General features: G+C 34.3%; 2 protein-coding genes across 2 annotated transcripts in view; both read right to left on the bottom strand.

Annotated features, from left to right (window-relative positions):
* Nucleotides 1-8,771, bottom strand: part of LIPK (lipase family member K) — a 41,496-nt gene extending 32,725 nt beyond the window's left edge. The window contains exon 1 of the mRNA XM_069460714.1: nucleotides 8,700-8,771. The gene's annotated coding sequence lies outside the window, so the exon portion shown is untranslated. The remainder of the gene's footprint in view (nucleotides 1-8,699) is intronic.
* The window catches only part of STAMBPL1 (STAM binding protein like 1), a 229,168-nt gene that overhangs the window by 204,177 nt on the left and 3,130 nt on the right, over nucleotides 1-21,861 (bottom strand). The window lies entirely within an intron of this gene.

Here is a 21,861-nt window from a genome sequence, read left to right as displayed (position 1 = left end):
TTTGGGAGATAGCCCAAGTAGTGCTTAGAAAGAAATTTAGCTATTTAACTGTCTATATTAGGAAAACGAAAAGTTTATAATCAATGATCTGAGCTTCTACCTTCAGAAGGTAGAAAAAGAAAATCAAATTAAGCCCAAAGTAAGAAGAGTAAGAAAAATATGAGAAAATAATCAATAAAATAACAGAGAATAAAAGAAAAATTAATTAAGCCAAAAGTAATCCTTTTGAAAGGGTTAACAAAATCGATTAACACTTGTAAAAATAGGCAAGAAAAATGGAGGTAAAAAGTGCACCAATATCAGAAATGAAAGAGTGAATATCATTAAAGATAATACAAACAATAAAATGATAATAAATATTTTATTAACTATATGATAATACATTTGATAAATTAGATTGATCGGACAAATTCCTTGAAAAACACAACTTTAAAAGCCATTTTAAGAAGAAATAAATTATTTGATTAGCTCTATATCTACTTTAAAAATTGCATTTGTTTACAAAATATTCCTGCATACATGAACAAAAATTCTAGGCCCAAATGGTTTCATTGGTGAATATCCTGTCTAATACAAGGAAGAAATTACTACGCTTACCAACAATTTTACTGATCTATAACACTGAAGTTGTTCCTGTGTCCCTGAAGCTATTGCTATACAACTCTGCCTGATAAACTTTTCTTAATGTTCTGGTGAATAAATTGGAGTTGAGGTTATTAGAATAATATGGAAATTAATCCATTAGCAAATAATAAAAATGATTAGTCTTAAAATTGGAAAATACATTTGGCAAAACTTAACACCTCTTCATAATAAAAAATTTTCACAAAAGAGAAAGGAAATTCTTCAGACGAAGGAATTCTATGAGAAATAGAATTGATATTACTGATAATATATTGAATACTTTTAACTTAAGAATGGGACAAGAGAAAGCATGTCTATCTCATCACTTCTATTCGGCATGATACTGAAGGTGCTGTTAAATAAAATAAAGTGAAAAAGAAAATAACAAAAAAAGTGGGAAAGCAGAAGTGAAACTAATTCATAGAGAAGAAAAATAGGTTAGCTAAATTCACATAGCTAGTAATTGCTGTACTGTGGTTTGTTTCTAGTTGGTTTGAACCAAGAATCTACAGATGTAACCACCGTTCTTTACTGCCTCTCCTGTGTGTTGGAAGAGCATTTCATGTATCATTTCATTTCTGTTAATGACTATCAGCATGACTATGTTTCATGGAATGTAATAGAAAGCTAATATTTATATAAAGATTATGGGTTGAAAATCTTATTCAAAAGAAGTTGATCATCTTTTCAGCTTCCTCGTTCTTGATCTCTGGTGAAAAACAGGATAAAATTCTTCATTCAAGAGAAGAGAAATTACTGACCATTGCAGCGCACCATCTCAGAGGTTCTCCCTCTCTCTCTCTCTTTCAATTCTTCCCTCTGTAGCAGTAAGAATCACATCACCATTTTGTGATGTGATTTTAAAGGGCTTCTAAAATAGGACTGTTCTCTCTGAAGAAAATAAACAGACGAGTAAATGGAAACAGCACAGATAAATCCCTGCAAAAGGCTGTAATTAGGTTGAGCTGGGGCTGTGCATTAATGAGAATGGAAAGGAAGCTTTGGTTCAGCTGACTCACAGTATGGAGCCTGGAATAAAACACTGGAATAATCAGGATATATCTGCTACAAAGATATGTGAGGAAGCAGTACTGCATTTATTTATTTAGTGTAAACACCTTATCTGTCCACCACATATAGGCATTTAGGTCATGAACATTTGAATGCTAGGTCCACATTATAGTAGGTCCACAATATGGATTTGCTGAATACATGTGTGAATGGTAATTAGGTAAATGAAGCTCACTCCCTTTGTTACCAAACATTTATTGCTGTCGTCATTGCTGGTTTTAGCTCTTCTTAGCTAAAAATATTCCTGAAAATTATACATTTCCTATCTATTTAGAAAGTGGCAAAAATATGATTTCAACTGAGAAAAGTTCGGGATTGTCATTACACTACATTTGTTATGCTAACTGAAAAAAATGCCTCAAAAATAAAAATTTTTAAATGAGTTAAATAGCATAAGACACAAAATAATAAATAAATTTAACAAAACGTCTATCAGATCTTCACACTGAAAATTACAAAACATAAAGAAACCTAAATACATGGAGAGACATACTTTGTTTATACATCAAGACTCTATATTATTAAGCTATCACTTTTTCCCAGTTTAATCAATTGAGCTACAGATTAAATTACACCGAAAATCCTAGAATTTTTTCTTTTTTTGTAAAACCTGACAAACTGAATCCAAAATTGATATAGAATTATAAAGACCTATAATAGCCTTGAAAAATAATAATGGAGTTAGAGGGCTGACATTACGTGATTTTGAGATTTATTGTAAAGCTACTGTAATTAAGACAATGTGGCATTGGCAAAAAAATTGAAAAAGATTTGTGGAAAGAGTAGCATACAGAAATAGATCAAATTATATTAGTCTAATGACTTTGTATTTCAAAGAGAAAAGTCTTTTCAATAATTATTTCTGCTCACACAATTGGATATCAATTTTGAAAAAAATAACTCTGATACATTTCTCAACGCAGATATAAAAATATACCTGAAGTGCATTGCAAATCTAAAAGTAAAAGCTAAACTATAAAGCTCTTATAACGAAGAATGGTATTTTTACAAATTTGGAATAGACAACACCCATAAAGGACGAAATGGTAAAACTATTAAAATAAAAAGCTTCTGATCATCAAAAACATCATTAAGAAAATAAAAAGGCTAATGTACAACATGAGGACTATAGTTAATAATATTATATTTGGAATTTGGCTAAAACAGTAGATTTTAGATGCTCTTTCCACACATGTACATGTAAGGGTAACTAAGATGAAGGATATGTTAATTTACTTGACTATAGTAACCATTTCTCTATATGTGTACACCAAAACATTATGTTGTTCACCTTAAATATATACAATTTTTAAAAAGGCAATCCACAGAAAAAAAATATTTGCAATAGACACCTGATAAATTACTCTAAGAAATTTCAAGAACTCCATAAATAGAAAACAAATAAAAAATTAGTAAATTTAAAAAATGGAAAAAATACTTGGACAGACACTTCACAAAAAAGAATATATAAAGAGCCAATAAACACATGAAAAGATGGTCAACATTTAGAAAAATGCAAATTTAAACCCCAATAAGATACTACAGCATACCCACTGGATTGGCTAAAATTAGAAAGACCAACCCCAGCAAATGTTGGAGAAGATGAGGAGCTACTGGATCTCTCATCACATATTGCTGATGGGATATATGGTTATAGTTTATAATGTTACAATGATTGTCAGAAACTGTGACAGTCTTTTAAAACCCTGTGAGACAGCAATGCCACTTTTAGGTAGTTGCTCAAAATGAAAGAAAATATTGGTCCACATAAAGGCTTGTTAGCAAGACTGTTCACTGAAGCTTTGTTCATAATAGCAAATTATTGGAAATAATCCAAATGTTTTTCAATAGTAGAACAGACACAACTGTGTTACATTTATGCTTTGGAATAGTACTCATTGGCACCTTCAATAGCATAGATAAATCTCACAAACATTATATGAACAAAAGAAGGCAGACCCAAAGAATGCACACTCTCTATAATTCCGTTTCTGTGAAGATCAAGAACAGACAAAACGACAGGAATAGAAATCACAATAGCGTTTGCTTTGTGATGGGGTTGACTGTAAAGGGATAAGAAGAAACTTCTAGGGTAATGATCTAGATTGAGTTAATTGCCAATAGCATTTTACTGAAAATAATTATAACCCCAATTAAAAGGAAGCTGGAAACGACATTGCAAAGCAGGTGTTTTCAATGATTACTAGTCCTGGCATAAACTAGTACAACTTATTTCACATATTGCTATATTTACTGGAAGTTTTGAAGAACATCCACAACTTACATCACAGAAGTTCCACTCAATAAATTTATAGTATGATAAATTCTCAATTTGAAGATTGGGGGAGGGATTGTTTTTGTACAAGATTGCTTTTATTATTATTTGTAATAAATAAAAATTCAAAATATGTTTTCAATTATAAAAGAAATCATATAAACTACAATGTGTTAATTTAATCTTATAGGTAAAGCTATTAACTATTTATAAAGCTATATAACTGAAAACATACTTATAATATTATGTTAAATAGGAGACAAAAGTTGTTAGGAGAAAGAATTGTATATACCACTAGTCTACATGCAACTAGGGTATAAAATGACTTTCAAGGAATACATAAGCACATAAATAATTTTTAAAGAATTGAATTCTAGACCTTTGACTCACATATACACTCTTTTATAACATGAATATGGCTGGAGAATTTCTGGCTTCAAGCAGGTTCTCCTTTTCTAACTCTACGAAGGAAAAGCCTAAAGCTCTCATTTCCTGGATCTTACTGTGATGAATTTGTTAGGTAGATAATTAGGATCTCCAGCTGGAGACAACGGTGCCCTACTTCGGTGCTGTCTCCAGCAATTGCTCCACCTGGGAAGAAGGATAAGGGCAGGCACTCCATTTTGGTGTTGCCCCACCCTCAATCCTATCCCCAACAAGTGCTACACCTGGGGAAGGAGGGAATGCTTTATCAATCTGGGAATTCCCCAGCCCGGACATAATAGGATTTGGAAAGTGACCTAGAGTAACCTAAGGGTAATTATATAATTAGCTTAAATCTACATTACGGTTCACCTTCCCAGGTGAGCTTTCAGAGGAGGTCATATATGCAGATGGAATCTTGAGGACACCTGTTGATCATTTGTTAATATCCTACACCTTTGAGAGCCCTCCCTCGGACTGGGCCAATAAAAGAAAACAATCCAAGAAATTGGTGAGAGAGTCAGTCTCCCCCTCTCCCCCCCTCCCCCTCCCCCTCCCCACTCTCCTCACCCCCTCCTCTCCCCTTTTCCTCCCGCTTCCTCACAGAGACAGACCCATTTTGTTCTACAGTAAAGAGCTGCTCATGTAAAACTGTTTCCTGCCTGAAGTTACTCTGTTCCATTGGCCCTGCCAGTGATTTTTCCAAGATACTAATAACAGCCTGGACTTGACACTTTAGTGTATCTGGTCATTTTTCTGCCAAGAGCACACCAAGAACTGAGGGCAGACTGCCACCCTGACAAATTGTCCTAGACTGTAAAAACATCTGAGATTCCCAAAAAAGGAACAAGTGACCATGTTGACATTGGTATCGGGAAAGGAAGTGACTTTAAGAAAGTAACAACCCTTTCCCAAGGGCATTTAACCTCTGCAAACCAGAGTTTCCAATTCTTTTCTTTAAAAAAAATTGAAAAAGGATCCACTTGAGTTGTTAGCAGATAGAGTATAAAAAATAATGTGTTGGCCAGGCACGGTGGCTCACGCCTATAATCCTAGCACTCTGGGAGGCCGTGGCAGGTGGATTGTTTGAGCTCAGGAGTTCGAGACCAGCCTGAGCAAGAACGAGACCCTGTCTCTATTAAAAATAGAAAGAAATTATATGGACAGCTAAAAATATATATAGAAAAAATTAGCCGGGCATGGTGGTGCATGCCTGTAGTCCCAGCTATTCGGGAGGCTGAGGCAGGAGGATTGCTTGAGCCCAGGAGTTTGAGGTTGCTGTGAGCAAGGCTGATGCCACAACACTCTAGCTCAGGCAACAAAGTGAGACCCTGTCTCAAAAAAATAATAATAATAATGATGATGATGTGTTGATGCATCATTATGTGATTTGTGATACAGAGCTTCAGAAAGAGTTCAAAGCATTGAATGGCATTACTTAAACATGGTTATGTAGCATTTATATCTATTCAACAAACAAAAAAGAATTGCTGATGAATTTCGTCACACCTGTCAATAAATAATAATCATTAATGGATTCATAAATTAAAAGGAAAATGTCCATTTATGTCATTAAGAGATGAATTGCTAATAAAATCTTACTTTTAATGCTTAATCATTATTCAGTTAACTTCTAATATGTTTAGTGTCCCTTGACCAATTATATACTAATGAAAATTAAAATAATATCATTAAAAAATTAAAATACCACCTTATAGTTACAGAAAGTGAAAATAATTTAAATTTTAATATACATGCACTTTTTAGTTGCAGAGAATTATCTATTGATCAATAAAAGACTTTAAAACATAAAAAATGTTACATTAGAGTATATATTTGTATGAGTATATAAAATACCTGTAGACAAAAGTGGAATGAGAATATGAATCAAAGGAGAAAAATAAAAGATATAAAATGTCAATCCATTAAATAAGATAATTTTTTTCAATGGATGATATTAAGTATCAAATCATTATCCTATTGGAGTCATTGAAAAAAATTGTGTAACAATTTTATTTTAAACTATCAATATTTACAGTGTGCCATAAAGTGTATCCTTAGCAACGTTTTAAAATTATGTCAAAAATTTTATAAGTCAACTTAAAATTTTGCAATTACTTATAGAGTTTTGAAAAATTTGGACTATACAAGCAAAAACAATTTTTAAACAACTGTTATATAAATTATTAAAATCTTATTTTTTAAATTTCCAAAACAAATTTTTAAAAAGTATGATCTTCAAAAAAACAATAAAAATTACTTCAAAATGATAATGGTTATATTTGGTTATTAGGAATAAAAATTTTCCTTCTTCCACTAATTTACTTATTGATCATATATATTTTCCTCAATGACTTTATTATCTTGAATTACTGTTATAATAAAAATATGGCTTATGTCATTTAGAAATAATTAGGTTTAAATGTAAACTCAATGAACTCTGAGAAAAGGTCCTAGATATCTTCTTATGGGGCAAAGTTCTAAAGGTCTAGTATTTCCATCTTGTAATAACCATCAGCAGTTTCCCAAAGTTTTTGTTTATTACAGGATTCTTGGCAGCAATACAAATGACTGTGTTTGCCAAAAGACTGTTGTCAATCAATTAGAGTGTTTTGGTACCTGCCATATTTTTCCTTCTTATCTGACACTTTCAATCTAAAACCTGTTGCGTGTTTACACAAATTTAGGTTCTGCCTTGCCCCTACCTCAGCGTCTTCTCAAAGCTCTGGTATTCTTAATCTCTTATCAGAAAACAGTGACTCACATCTTACACAACTATTAGTAGCAAAGTTCATTAGAAACTAGATCTAAATTGCTTCTCTGTTTTCCCCACCCCTATAGTGAAAGATGTAATGAATCGGGAAGTGAGGAGTCTATCAACAAGTGAATGAAAGGAAATCTTTACACAATAGTATATCCAGTCCTAGAAATTTCAGATTGGAGGATTAAGCACCTTTGAATCAAAGGAAGAACTAGGCAATTTTGATAGGATCTTCAAATAGATTGGCCAATAGCTCTGTGCTCCAAGAATAGAGGCAGCAGAAGAGAAGAGTTTTAGAATGAATGGGGAATAAAATGCTAGGTGAGAAAAGAAAAAGGAATAGTAAACATCTAGAGGGCACTATATTTCACATGTCTTCTATAATACAAAGAACAAAATTACTATTTTTCAGGCAAAATAGTCTCTGAAAGATTGTTGCTTCTAAACTTTAAAAAATCAAATAAAATAGATAACAAAGGAAGAGCTGTAAAGCAGATAAATTTTCCCTCAATTTCTTTACAAAGTAAAGAAGAATTAGGACAGACCAGTGAAGGAATATGAAACCAAGTCACATTTGAGTAAAATGGCACATTTAACTCCATATTCCTACCCACAGATTTAGTTCTACATGGTCATTATTTCCAGGCTAAAGTGCCAAGTGTGCCAAAGTGCTATATATTTGAACTTTCTTTTTTCAGACACGAAGAAAGTCTGGTAAGAATTGCTTTCTTATTTCTAGAAACAGAAAATAAAGGGTAAAGGATATTTTGTAAAAAACAGAAAAAAAAAACTGGCTTTGACATATATATAGAATTAAATAACAATTATTAAATCTCTCTATGTCTAGAGGGGATATTAGCCCATCAGGGTGGCTCATCCTCATCTTCCCAGCTTTGAATGAAAGTCTGCAATTAAGAGGGTACAGGAGCATGTTACTGTTTTATATATCAATGTGAACCGTAGTTTTACTCCTCACCCAGTAAGACTATTTATTACAAAGCAGCAGAAAAGGAGAATGGTGTGTCCTTGACAAATTACTCATTTCCATAAGCAGAGATGTTACTCTTACCAGCCAGTTGGCCACACATTCCCTACAGATGATCCCAGTCATTAAAAAGAATATTCATGCTCAAGGAATGGGCATGAATACATATGAGAACATAAAGAGCTTGTTTAAAATGCTAACCAGTTTTGAAAACATTATCTAAACATTATTTTTCAAACCCCTAGATGAATAACCTGAAAGAAAGGTTCATAAAAAATACCCATTGCTAGTCTTTTCAGGTGTAGACTTGTAATACCTCTTCTTGTTGACATTCAAATATACTGACATCTGCTTTCTAAATGCTACCACTTTCTGAAAGAAAAAACTCGTCATAACATGCCTAGAAAACTCTCCATTATACTCTCACTATCTCTTGCTTAACTTGACAGAATCAAAACACAACATTCCTCACCAACATTTAAAATTTTGTACCTCCAAAATTTCCCATGTCTCACTGATATGCCATGACCCAGGCTCTGCAAATATGTAATCGTCATTACCAGATCTAAGTCTCTGGGAATCTGTCTTCAAGTTCTGGGAGCTTCAGCTGGATTCCAGCAACTTCCAGAAGCAGATATCAGTGTTCTAAACAGCTCAGAAGATGTTGCAATCAGAAATGTCTCAACGGGAGACAGATTAATCATGGTTTCAAATATGACAGATACTGCCAAGACAACCTTGTTAGGTGAGCTCTTAGCCAGTGATGAAAAACAGAGTGTTAATGGGCTAACACTCCCACTGCTTTTGCCAAGCCAGTCCCTAAGTTCTATGCCTCAAGGGTCAGATGGATGAGAAGATTCTCAGCAGGATATAGACTTTCTACCTCGAAAATAATTTTCACCCCAGGGTGGATGAAATGACCCCAGTCATATAAGCATCTCTATAAAATGACTAACCCCCCTGCCCCATCCAACTGCAACACCCCTAATACTATCACGTTTCCAATTATTGCTTTGGCTTTCATAAATATCTATTACCTTGTTATGTAAACTGGGTATTAGAACTGTCAGGAAATATTGTACCCAATTCTTTCAAGATCTCTGGCTAGCTAAAGGCAAACAAACAAACAAACAAACAAAAAACAGGCATTTTCCTACTCTCCAACTGGGCTCTATCTTGCCATGTAAACAGCTCCTGTATCTGCACTGGGTGGAGGTTTTATATTAGATAACCTATAAGGAATTTCAAAACTGTGTAAGTTACTATTTTTAGTAAAGGGCTCTTATACTGTGAAAAAATTACAAGGATAATTATACTATTATACTTTGGTTAAACTGAGCCAACCACATTTCTAAAATGATTCTAAAACTAACATATTACATGTTAAAAAGTCATCTGAAGAAGAAGCACATTCCCATCTTAGTTTCTGAATTTTCATCATCAGTTCAGACATGTCTATGTACATCCAGAACATGGGAGAGGACCACAGACACACTTATGTCAGAACTTGCATTTTAGCCAAGCAGCCAGGACTTGGCATGAGGCTGGTATAAATACCTTCACGTTTCTTTGGATTGTGTCACTTAGTAATTAGATTGGAGTCAGTTTGATTGGAAATTGAAGTTGGAATTGGCTTCGCTTCTGCTACTGTAATAGTTTTAACAGTTTAAAATTGTTTATGGATTTATTTGATTTATTAGAAAAGTTTTATATCCCTATATTTTTAACATACAATTTCACTTACAAGGAAATACATTCTATGAATATTAATACTAGTGTGCCATTTTGAGTCTCTGAAAGAAAACAAAACCAACCGAAAAGATAGCTCATGTGTTGGTAACATATAAACAACTGGCATATAATTTATGCTAGAAAATACAGATATTTCTGTGCTAGAAAATACAGATACTCCTGGCCAACAAAAAAAAAAAAAAAAAGAAAGGAAAAAAATGGGAGTTTTCAAGTATTATATAATTGATCTTTACTGTTTTATCCAAAATTTTCTACAGTGCATTCCTCACCCAAAGGAAATTCAAATCATTGTAGTTAGGGGCACTTGGATACTGAATGAGTTATTGTTTATATGGAGAGAATTTGAAAACAAATTTAAAGAAATACTTTAAGGCATTGTGTCAGCATTTTCCAAAATATATAAGTTAGAACAATAGTCCTGCAAAGGATGAGTTAAACAACAACATGTTTATGGTCAAAAAAAGTTAAAAAAATTTGTGTTGCACTCTTAGAGATTCTTGATGCACATTAGCTTTACAGATGTTTCTCATTGAATGGAAAACTTTATTGTGAAACATAAATGGTCAATATTAACTCCAGAAGCAATAGAAAACCTGAATAGATTATGGAAGACATTTAAAAGGTAATAAAAGGTCTCTTCATAAAAATGACATCACATTTAAAGGAATTATAGATTATAGTCCTATCAATTCATTAAAGAACAGACAATTCTTGTGCTATCTAACCTGTTATGAAATTTTTCTAATGCATCTGACAGGCCAGAGAAACCCTGACATTAAAAAAAATAAAAAAGTTAAAGACAACTATAGACCATGCTTACTTATAAATTGTGATGCATTAATGTTAAATAAATATTAGCAAATATATTTCACCAAGTAGGGTTCATTCTAGGTATGCAAAGGTAGAATAATATAATGAAATTTTTCAATATAAAAATGCATTTTAATGTTAAGACCTTAGAACACAATGAAGGCTTTTTAAGATTTGCGTATAATGGATGGAGTACTTCCCAGATGGTATTAGAACAATTTAGTGAATATTTGGAACAAAACAAAGCTAAATACATACCTCATTCCAAATACCAAGTAAATACCAAAAGAAAGTCCAAGTGCATTAAGGATTTAAATATCAAAAACATAATATAAAATATGAAGAAAATGTAGGTAAATATTTTTATATTTGAGTGAGGAATGGCTTTCTAAATATGATACCAAAGGCAAAAGTCATGACAATATATCATTAATAGATTAAACTACATTAAAAATGTCAATAGTTCTACATTCCTGTAAGTGCCATAAGGAACTTTCAAAAGCAATGAATTCAGTTGATAGTTATATTAAAGTTTCACTTATTCCCTTGTTTTCTCTCTTCAGTTGCTTCATAAAATTTTTTCATAGAATCATGGAATTTTAGAGCTCCTAGGATCCTTATAGATTATGTATTCATATTTCTTTATTTAAAGGCAACTTTCACCTTAAGAGGTTAGTATGACTGAAAGTTTGTAGCAGAACTAAGGTTAGAACTGATTTACTGTCAAGTATCAATTTTACTCCATTACTATCTTCTTTAACCAAAAGTCACAAAGAACATCACATACAAGGTATCCTCAAAAAAGAGTCACAAAGAACATTGCATGCATATTATGTCCAGAGACATATATATAACTGTGTGTATACACATGCATATACAGATTATTCACAGAATATTCATAGATTCTGAAGATTACAAAGCAAATATATATTTGGGGGGGCCATTTTTTGGCCCTAGCCAAACACAAGCACAGAGGTGGATGCTATAGAATTGGTTATCTTTTCTTCTTATGTGGGTCTGCATTTAGGATGTCCAATATGTTGTTATTTTTTATAATATTGCATGTTGCATGTATTTTTTTCAATATTTCAAATATTACACGACAAAAAAAAATTTTAAAAGGGATTTACCCTTTGTGAGACTTTTTTAGTTTAGTGGGAGATGTTCGAAATGTACACAAATAACTACAACAAATTGCAGAAAGTGATTTTTTTTTAGGTTTGGATAAGTATTATGAAGGCTTAATGAAAAGGAATCTATTAAAACCATTTTGGCCCATTTGATAATGAAAAACTAACCTTTGAGGCAGAGATTCATTGCGTGAATATTGGAGATGAATTAATTGTATGATTTAAATTTAGGCATTTTCATGACTAAGATTTTCATTTGAAAAGTGATTGTGATGTGTAAGCTTTAAAAACTTCACTAACAGACGAGATGAATGTTGGTAATAGAAACCAAGTGTTTCGAAAAGGGTGTCATGGACACAGAAGTGTGCTGCCAACTCTGGGCTTTGAGGTTATGAGATTAATTTGCACAAAAGGTAACATGCAAGGGCAGCAAGAATAACCAGTTCTTTCCTTCTCTCCTCCAGTATTTGGGGTAAGTAGAATGGGAGCACTGTCTTATCTGGACCTTTACTGATAATGAAGTATGCCTAGGAAGCAGTGCTTCATCATGCCTCAGTATTAAAAATATCTCTGAAAGATAACTCCCAACTTTTGCCCTAGATTTATATATTTAATAGATACTTACTGAGCTTCTACTATATGCCAGGCATTTTTCCAGGCAGTGGAGATCCAGCTATGAGCAAACAAATAAAAATCCTTACCCTTGTTGAACTTACATTCTGGACAGCTAGTGGGCATGTGGCTAATATTCACCATTGATTTAACAGAGCATAACCCTATCAGACAAGTCAATGAAAGCACAGGTACTGTAGAGTTGTACTTCTCAAATTTTAATGTGCAAACAAGTCACCTTGGGATCTTGTTAAAATGCAGAGTCTGATTCAGTTGCTTTTGCTAAAAAATGTAGATTCTGATTCAGTTAGTCTGGGTGGAGTCTCAGATTCTCTATGTCTAGGAAGCTCCTACAGGATACAAAAATACTACTGGAACTTGGACCAGACTCTGAGTAGCAAGGCTAGAGTGGAGGCCAGGATGTTTGGAAAAAAGTGCCTGGATTTGAATTTTGACTCTGTTGCTTACAAAGTGGTTGAGCTTTTGCAAACTCCTCTGGTGTTTTTTGATAATAAGGACAATTATGGTAATTATAATGATATAGCTACCATTTATTGAATACCAACTATAGGCCAGGCACTGAGCTAAATTTTTGACCTATATATTTTAATCCTTACCACAATCCTACAAAGTATGAATTATTGTACTCACTTACGAATGAAGAAACTGTGCTTGGCGAGGTTGAGTAATTCATTGAAAGGCACTCATCCAGGTAGGTATGGGAGCTGTACAAAAGCTCTTTCCGCAGTAGGCTGTCATTTGTAGAATGAGGACAAAACTGTGATAGTACATGCAATGTGCCTATCACAGTGCTTGATGTTTAGTAGATGTTAAATAAATGTCAGTCCCCTTTCTAGGCAGGGTCTAGATTACATATTTAAGTGCGGTTGGAAAAGATGACATCGTGCTGAGTTGACAAGCATTGGGGGAAGGCATTGGGAGAAGAGGCATGCTGGGAAGCCAATGACATCCTGAAATCCCATATCTCTCCTTCCCTCTAGGTCTACCCTATTTGCCCAGGGGGTCATTGTGATTGGTGGCCACATTTGCTCACTGCCCTCTTCCCACACAACCTGATATTACTCAAAGAAGCCCTAATCCCAGAGCCTTTCCTCTCCTACCTAATCCTCCAGTAGGACAACTCCACCTAATCTGCATTTCTTCATCCTCTCTCAATGCCAAAATCGATATTTGCTACTCAGGCCCCAGTAACCTTCACTGCCAGGGTCTTCGTTTCCCTTCTTGATAGCTGAATGAAGCCATGTGGAGAGAGGAGATGCTTCATGTGGCAGTGTATGAGTGTGTGTTCTTAGTTTTGTTTATGTTGGAGATTATCATCACTGGGACTGCAGTTGGAAGAGATACGTTCTTGGCATCTCTGTTAGAGTTCTATTAACATTACTTTGTAGTATGTGATGACTTAAACAGACTTAGATGAGCTGATGTAGGAATTCAGCCATCATAGAGAACAGTGCCACTCAAGTTGTGGTCTGTGGACAAACGAGCACCAGCAGCCCTGGGTGCTTGTTAAAATGCAGTTTCCCCAGGTCACACTCTAGATATCCTGAATCGGAATCTCTGGACTTGGATCTCTATGTTTTACCAAGCTCACCAGGAGACTGTCATGCATGCCAAAGTCTGAGAAGCTCCCATCTAGAGCATCATTTTCATAAGAAAATGTGTTGCAAGTTTCAAATAAACAATTTAGAAATTAACATTTAGAGATAACCCATTATTAAGTGCAGCATGACTGCCATTATGAAAATGAGAAAAGAGACAATCCCCTTCATTTCAGTACAGGGCTGTTGACGCTGTCTCCAAGGAGCAGATCAAATAGCAAAGCTTTTCTCCAATGATTTATCTATACATCCTTGGCCAACATAAGATTTCCACATACACTTGTTTTGTGAAGACAGAAAAAGGTACAGATATGCAGAAAAGCTGAAGTTTGGTTGAGGTTTTCAGAATTTAGGTTTATTCCTTCCCCAACATCCTACCTTGGCAATTGTATTGTCACTGACATGATGCCTAGATTCAGAAGGACAGACTGTTCATAAGGTTAATAAAAATATACGTTCTTAGGAATGTTGTTTAGTTTAGCTCAATTAACCTGACCATCAAGTGCCACTTCCTACCCAAACTTAACTGACCAAAGGCAAAGCTCAGATTTTTAGGTCTGTATATTCTGGTAGCTTTTGGCACAGTTTTTTAGAAAACAAATAGCTCTATGTTAAAGAAAAACTCTTAAAAGTAATAAGACAAATGATAAAGTTGTTCTATAAAAAACATTGAATCCAAATGCTGTGTTCTATTTTGGTGCAACTTACTGTTTTCCTCTTCAGTCTTGAGGGGTGACATATATATTCATCAGTAAGGGGTAAGAGGAGCTTTCTCCAAGAAGATATATCAGAATCCCAGAGGATGATGTCAGTACAGTTTGGAAAAATCCCGACGGTGATTTAAAAATTCCTCTGTTGATAATCATAGCTATAAACAAGCAATAACTACTTAGGATATATACTAGAAAAAAATATCTAATTCATGTTAACAATGATGTCACAAAATTCCTAAGAATACCCCGAATAAAAAAAGAGAAATCTATGTGAAGGAAATGACAGTTTTACTGAGGAACATAGATAACAACCTGAAGAAAAGTTAAGACATTCAATGGAATGAAAATAAACTTTGAAAAATTGCCCAATTCTTAAATCATTAAAAAGACTTAATGAAATTTCAATCAAAATCCTGGTGATTTGTTTTGCAAACTTGCTAAAAACATAATCTTATCAAGAAGAATAAAATGCCAAAGTATTTGAGAATATTGATTCAAAGCAGATTAATAAGATAGTATTTACCCAATTATATTTTAAAATAAATTTTAAAGCTAAAAATTTTAAAAAGTATGGCACAGAGTAAGAATTAACCACAGACCCACAAAGCAGAACAGAAAGATCAAAACCAATTATAAAATATAATATATTACATAATATATAATAAAGACAATGTACATCAGTAAAGGAAAAAAGATAAATATTAAAGAATATAAAATGGGAAAATAAATTGAATAGGTTTTGTAGTCTTAGAGCAAAAATGTTGCCCTTAGCAAGAAAGAATAAGTATAGAACATTTTCAAATTTTGAGATGATAAAAAATCTTTTGAAAATTGACACCATTAGTCATGAATTGCAACCTGGAATTAGATCCAGCTCTGGTCAAAGCCTATGTTCTATTACTCTGCTTTGGAATCAAGAAGGAGGGGGGGAAAAAAGATAAGGAATAAGCAGAGGGGAAAAAACATTTTAATCAGTCCATCTTTATATCTTCTACATAAACAAACCAAGATTTTAAGATCTACAAGTACTTTAATATATTTTAATGGTCAAGAATATTTTAAGAGCTTAAATCTTTATCTGTGCTGATAGGATTTAAATTTTTTTTATCACATCTCAATTACTTCAGACTGACAGTGCAATTATCTAAATTAATTGCTTAGTAACCAGCCTAAATGAATCCTCTAATTGTGCTATGTATTGAGTTTGGCTTTCTAATGCAGGAAGAGCTATACTTGCAACTAGGGTCCAAGACATGCTTTTGAATGAGGAGATTTACCTTAACAGCTTGGGAACAAATATGAATAACTTTGTGCTGATGTCTTTGTACTAAACATGTGGCAGACATTACGTTAAGCTACTTCTCAAGCAACCACCTCACTGTGCTCTTGATAATCAGAGCTTATCTGGACCCAAATGTCTTCCTGATTCCACCAATGTTGTTTGTTCATAAGATATAATAGAGATTCCAGAAAGAGCTTTTGTTAATGAGTATAGCTAGCTCATTTGGAGGTGATACAACTATGATCCAATCCTGATGTGGAGAATAAAGTAACCAAACAAGTACAGGAAGAAAAACTTCCCCATCACATAGTAACAATTCTTGAAGGCATACCTTGATACTTTGATGGGAGGGTGGATATTCAGGAAATGGTAACACCTTCTTAAAAGCATAAGGATATTAATAATACTACGGGCCTGTCATATCATAATGGAAAAAGACTTTTTCGAGAGAAAATCAGAAACAAACTTGATACTAATTTAGGCATTAAGCCCTCTGTTGATTAAATCAGAGTGAGAGGCTACAAGTATGAGAGGCTTTTTGTGTTGGATTTGATCAGGAGAGACAGAGTGACAAACCTAGACATCCCAGCTCTTGTATATGAACTTGAGGATGGGAGCCTTATAGTTTTGATGTTATATGGGAGGAGATGATGGAAGGAGGGAGTGGGAAGTGGAAATTTATTGAGGATACAGTACTTGTATAGATTGAGTTTAATGTGGCCATTTGGGAAGAAAGATAAATGTTAAAATGGAAATATAAAATTAGATAGAACTCATAGAGCAAAAGAATTGCAATTGGCAAAAAAGAATCAGTAGAAAATATTCTCAGAGATGGATTATGTTATCAAGACTGAGGAATATCATCAATAAATAAAAGGCAAGGAAGGAAAACTTAGTATAGACTGAGTCTTAAGATACCTATAAATCAAATGCAACACATGGTAGTATTTATGTCCTGATTTGGACCAACTTATTGTAAAAAAAAAAAAAAACCACATTTATGAGATAATCATGAAAATTTGAATGTTGCCTAGATATTTGATAGTATTAAAGATTTTTTGATTTCCTTGGTTTTTAGGCATGATATGGGTGTATTGTGATTGCTTAAAAATCTCTTACATTTTAAAGCTATGTGATAAAACATTTCCAAATGGAATGATATGTGCCTGGAAGTTTGCTTTAAAATAATTTATTGCCAGTTTTGTGGGGTATCAACAAAATGAAATTGACCAAGGCAAGCAATTATTGAGGCTAGAAGATGGATATTTTGTGGTTATACTATTCTCTCAAGTATTCCGTGTTTGAAAATCTTTATAATAGAAATCTACAAAAGAAATAACTATTAAGAAGAAGTAAATCAAACTCAGGGCATTGAAAGTTTTGTATCAAGTTTGGGAATACATTTTGTAATGATTAAGACAATCCCAAGTATGTTTGCTATATAAATGTGATTTTTAAAAGAATCTGGCACATTAAAGAAATCGACAGATATTCACTAGGGAGAAAAACAACTAGTTGTTGAATTATTTGTTAATAAGGCATTAATTATATAGGCTCATAATACTAAGCTTCAATAACAACACAAGAGCTCCCATGTGTCTGTCTTGTGCCCTGTAGTAGAGGAAATATAATGAAAAGAAACATAGGTTCCCTGAATTTACAGAGTGATAAGAACACATCACACATATCTACTGTAGAAAACAAAGAGGTAAGAGTGATAATTGAGGTAATGTACCATAGTAGCTCTAGGTCATGTGAGAGATTTATTTATATTAAGGCTTAATTTGATCTGTTGATGGAGAATATTGGACAAACTTGGGTTTTAGAGTCAGGCAGACAAGAATTCAAATCCTGATTCCACTATTTTCCATGAGACTTGTACACATAATTTATCTTCAGTACCCTTACTTTGAAAAATTGGTATAATATTACCAATTATGTAGTATTTTTGTGGGTACTATGGGTTATCCCGTATATAAAGTATTTAGTAGAGTGCTAATTTTCCTACCTTCCATCTGTGAACTTCTCTAGGATTTAATTCCTGGTTGTGCTTTTTTTTTTTTTTTAGATTTTTTTTTTTTTCAATTTTAATACAGGTGCTAACATGCTAAGTAAAATGAGCACAAACACCATCTATTGATTAAATAGAGTAAGTGTCCCTGGACTAAGAGGAAAAACACCATCATGAAATCTACCCTCCCCTCTAGTGGCAAATTTGGATAACTGCATAATTCCTATGAAATTTGGTTAAAACAGATTGTGAATATGAAAATATTATTTTATAATAAATAACAGGAAGTATTTTTCTCATACAGTTATTAGCTGCATGTCCCTGTCTGGCCACTTATGGAATTAATTTCATAGAACAGTTAAATTTCAGAGCTGTAAAAACAAAACACGGCTATATTTGCAGCAATTCTGATATAATCACAAAGCATATTTCCTTATTAATGGCATAGACTTCTGGACCTGTATGTAATCTGAAAGATTTAAATACTATTTATCATTTAAACTCAGTTTTGACTTCAAAAGCTTTTTACAGCTGATGAAACTGAGTATGTTATAGTAAATGGGAAAAAAACAAAACAGAAAGAGAAAAAAGAAAATAATCAACGCTGTTCAAATGATACCCGACATCTGTCCTTCAATCAGTGCATTTTGTAGCTATAGATTGGAATGTCACTAATGTTAACATTAGACATGAGGTTACAATTATGATTATTAAGATATCATCAGAAGCAGAGTTATTTTCTCTATTATTTCAATTGTCTCCTCCTTTCTTTCATATCTGGATAATCTGAAGTTGATAATAGCTAAAGTTTGTCTGGAGTAGAAATATAAAAGTCAATAAGTTCAACTGCATTGTAAAATAGGAGAATTGTCTATAATAAGAGGTATGTTATTTATTAGATTTAATGAAATAAAAGATAACAATAGGCATAAGTAATCTAGAATTGCATTGCTGATTATAAAGCATAGTCAAATGAAAGCAAATCAACAGCACAACAAAACATGGTTTTTTAATAGACTCAAAAGAGTGATTCTCAAAAGTGAGGATTCCTGACCAGCATCATCAGTGTCACCTGGGAGCTTGTTTGAAATACAGATTCTTAAGACTAGTCCCAGACCTACTGAGTCAGGAACACTGGGGGTTGGCTCCAGCAATCTGAGTTTGAACAAGCCCTCTGGGTGATTCTTATATACACTAAAGGTTGATTTTGGAAGACTATTCTCCGGGGCATTTTTTCATTTTTCAGATCAATTTGAAGAAGTGTCCCTGATTCTGTTTTATACCCCATTCTGGAGAATGCCTGCTGGAGAGTTTTCTCTATTAAATGAAGAACACAAAGAGACAAGAATCCCTGACATCTCTGTTATTTTTCAAGAGACCTCTGGGCGAAAATACAGACCATACCAGCCGCCATGGGAAACTCATTCCATTGGACTGAATTGGACAAGTGTGCATTTCAAGGGAAGGTCTAGCTCACTTTGCCTGAGTAATTTATTGGATCTGGTGCCTAGGGAGAAAAAAACCACAAGTGTTCTGAGTGGAAGGTAAAATGAGCAGGTGCACTGGACCTTGAGCGAGCACCATTGGCACCTGTGTGTGCTAAAGAAGGTATACCAGGTGTATGTCATCTTGTCCTTGCATGTCATGTCATCAGTCCCTTGCTGGAACAGGACCCTGAGAGGGAAAAGGCAGAAGGGGTAGGGAAGTGATGTATGACATATTACACTTAATATTGATTCAAGGACTTAAAGTTAACAAATGACTGCAAAACAGTAAAGAAAGTTGTGTGCATAGCTGTTTCCTGAAATCTCACTATCTGGGGATAACAAATGGAGTCACATTAATTGGGCTTGACTTGTAATTCCTGCCCCTTAACCACATTTCCCAGTGTAGGACATTTGACTCCATTCACATCCTCACCCAATGTAACAAGCCCCCAGTAGGTGTCTCCCAGGTGCTGATGAACACGTCCTCCAGAACTTTCTGATCATGTCTGCTATTTGTGTTGCTCCAGTGCCCACAAAACTGCCTTCAATACATCTCCCTGTTCTCAGTATGCGATTGCCACCTTGAGACTACTGATACCCTCCCCAAAGGTGTTCTCAAATGTGTTGGTGCCAATCAAGGAGTGAAGAAAATTTCTCTCATCCCTGTCTTGGCTTCTTGGCTCCAAGTAATATTTATTATTTCTCAGGCTCAGAGTCCTCAGTGAAAAAGATTCATCAGCTTCTGCTTGTAGCCCCCTTTCTCTGTGGGGGCTCAGACACGGTCCTGGGGACAGCAGACCTTGAGTCATGCTCCACTTTCATCTTCCCACCTCACGTCAGTTGACTCACACAATAGGTGTCCAGTGCAGCTGGAGGCCTGGAAGTGTTAGAAGCCTGATACAGACAAGCCTGTGTTAGGATCCCCATCATGCACAAGCAACCCTGGACACCCACCCGGGGACTGTGGGTTGCAGCCAGAGCCCACATATACCTGTTTCTTCCTTTCATCCTCCATTTCTCCCATCACCTATTTTGGGGAAGGGACTAAATTAGACTAATATGTAAGACATTTTCCTTATGATTTACAATGCAGCGGCCTCATTGCTGGTTATCTAGCCCTTCTTGGGAGGCTGCAAAAAGGGAAACTGACTAAAATCCTTAGGTGTTACCTAAGTGTGCGCAGTTGTAAGAAAGGTGTTCTCAGCTCTACATGGGGCCTCCCTTCAGCTGCTTTAGATACAAGACTTAAGACTAGAGAAGAGACCAGAGATAGGATTTGTTGGAAGCTTGTAGAGCCAAATCACCAACAGTTGTGCTTCTCTTTGGTGCTCTGCAGGCTGCGACTGAAAAGGAGGCTACTGACCAGAATGATACATACCAACCCCAGGGCCTGGGTTCACATCTTGCCTGTTTTGGAAACACAATGGGTCTGAGTTTGTGCTATTTCTGAATTGGATAACATTTTTAAATAAAATTTTCTCTTTATGGAAGTATCCAGCTAACAAATGTAGAAGAACTTACTAAATTAGAATGTCACCATTTTCTAATCCTTAATAAACTATTCGGTCTGGGTATTGAAAAACAATAGCCTCTGACATTGTAAAAAGAGAAACAGCTAGACATTATGAGCTTCATTATGAAAGAAGACAATGTGGTTTATGAAGTAATTGTTTTATTAATAAATCTTAATCTGATCAAAGTTATAATTTATAAGAGTGGTTCTCAGTTGGGGATGGTGGGCAATTTTGCCCCCAAGCTCATATTTGGCAATGTCTGCAGACATGTTTGATTGTCACGATTTGGGGGGGGGTGTGCTACTGGCATCTAGCCAGAGATGCTGCTAAACATCCTACAACACCCAGGACAGCCTCAATAATAAAAATTTACCTGGATGAAAATGTCAATAGTGTTGAGAAAACCCTGAATTCCAGACAATATGAAGAGAGAGGAACATGTTTAGTGATATTACTAGAATATAATCAGCAACATCCAGGTGGTATGAAACTATAATACAAATGACACAGTTTCTTCAACAACAACAAAAATGCAAGGAAAAAAAAAGAGAGAAAGAGAAGAGGTACTTACAGACCTAAGAGACAAGAGACAGATAAACCAATAAAAAAGATAAGGCCTTATTTGAATTTCAATTCAAACAAACTGTAGAACATTTTGACATTAATGACAATTGGAAATTTGAGCACTGACTAGATATTTAATACCATTAAGGAGGTTTTAGATGTAATAATGGCATTATTATGTTTAAAAAGAGACCTTATCTTTTAGAAATCTATCGTGAAAAACTCATG

This window comes from Eulemur rufifrons, chromosome 28, assembly GCF_041146395.1.
Source record: "Eulemur rufifrons isolate Redbay chromosome 28, OSU_ERuf_1, whole genome shotgun sequence".
Taxonomy (NCBI): Eukaryota; Metazoa; Chordata; class Mammalia; order Primates; family Lemuridae; genus Eulemur; species Eulemur rufifrons.
Note: the sequence above shows the minus strand (reverse complement) of the source record. Positions and strands in the feature narration are given on the sequence as shown.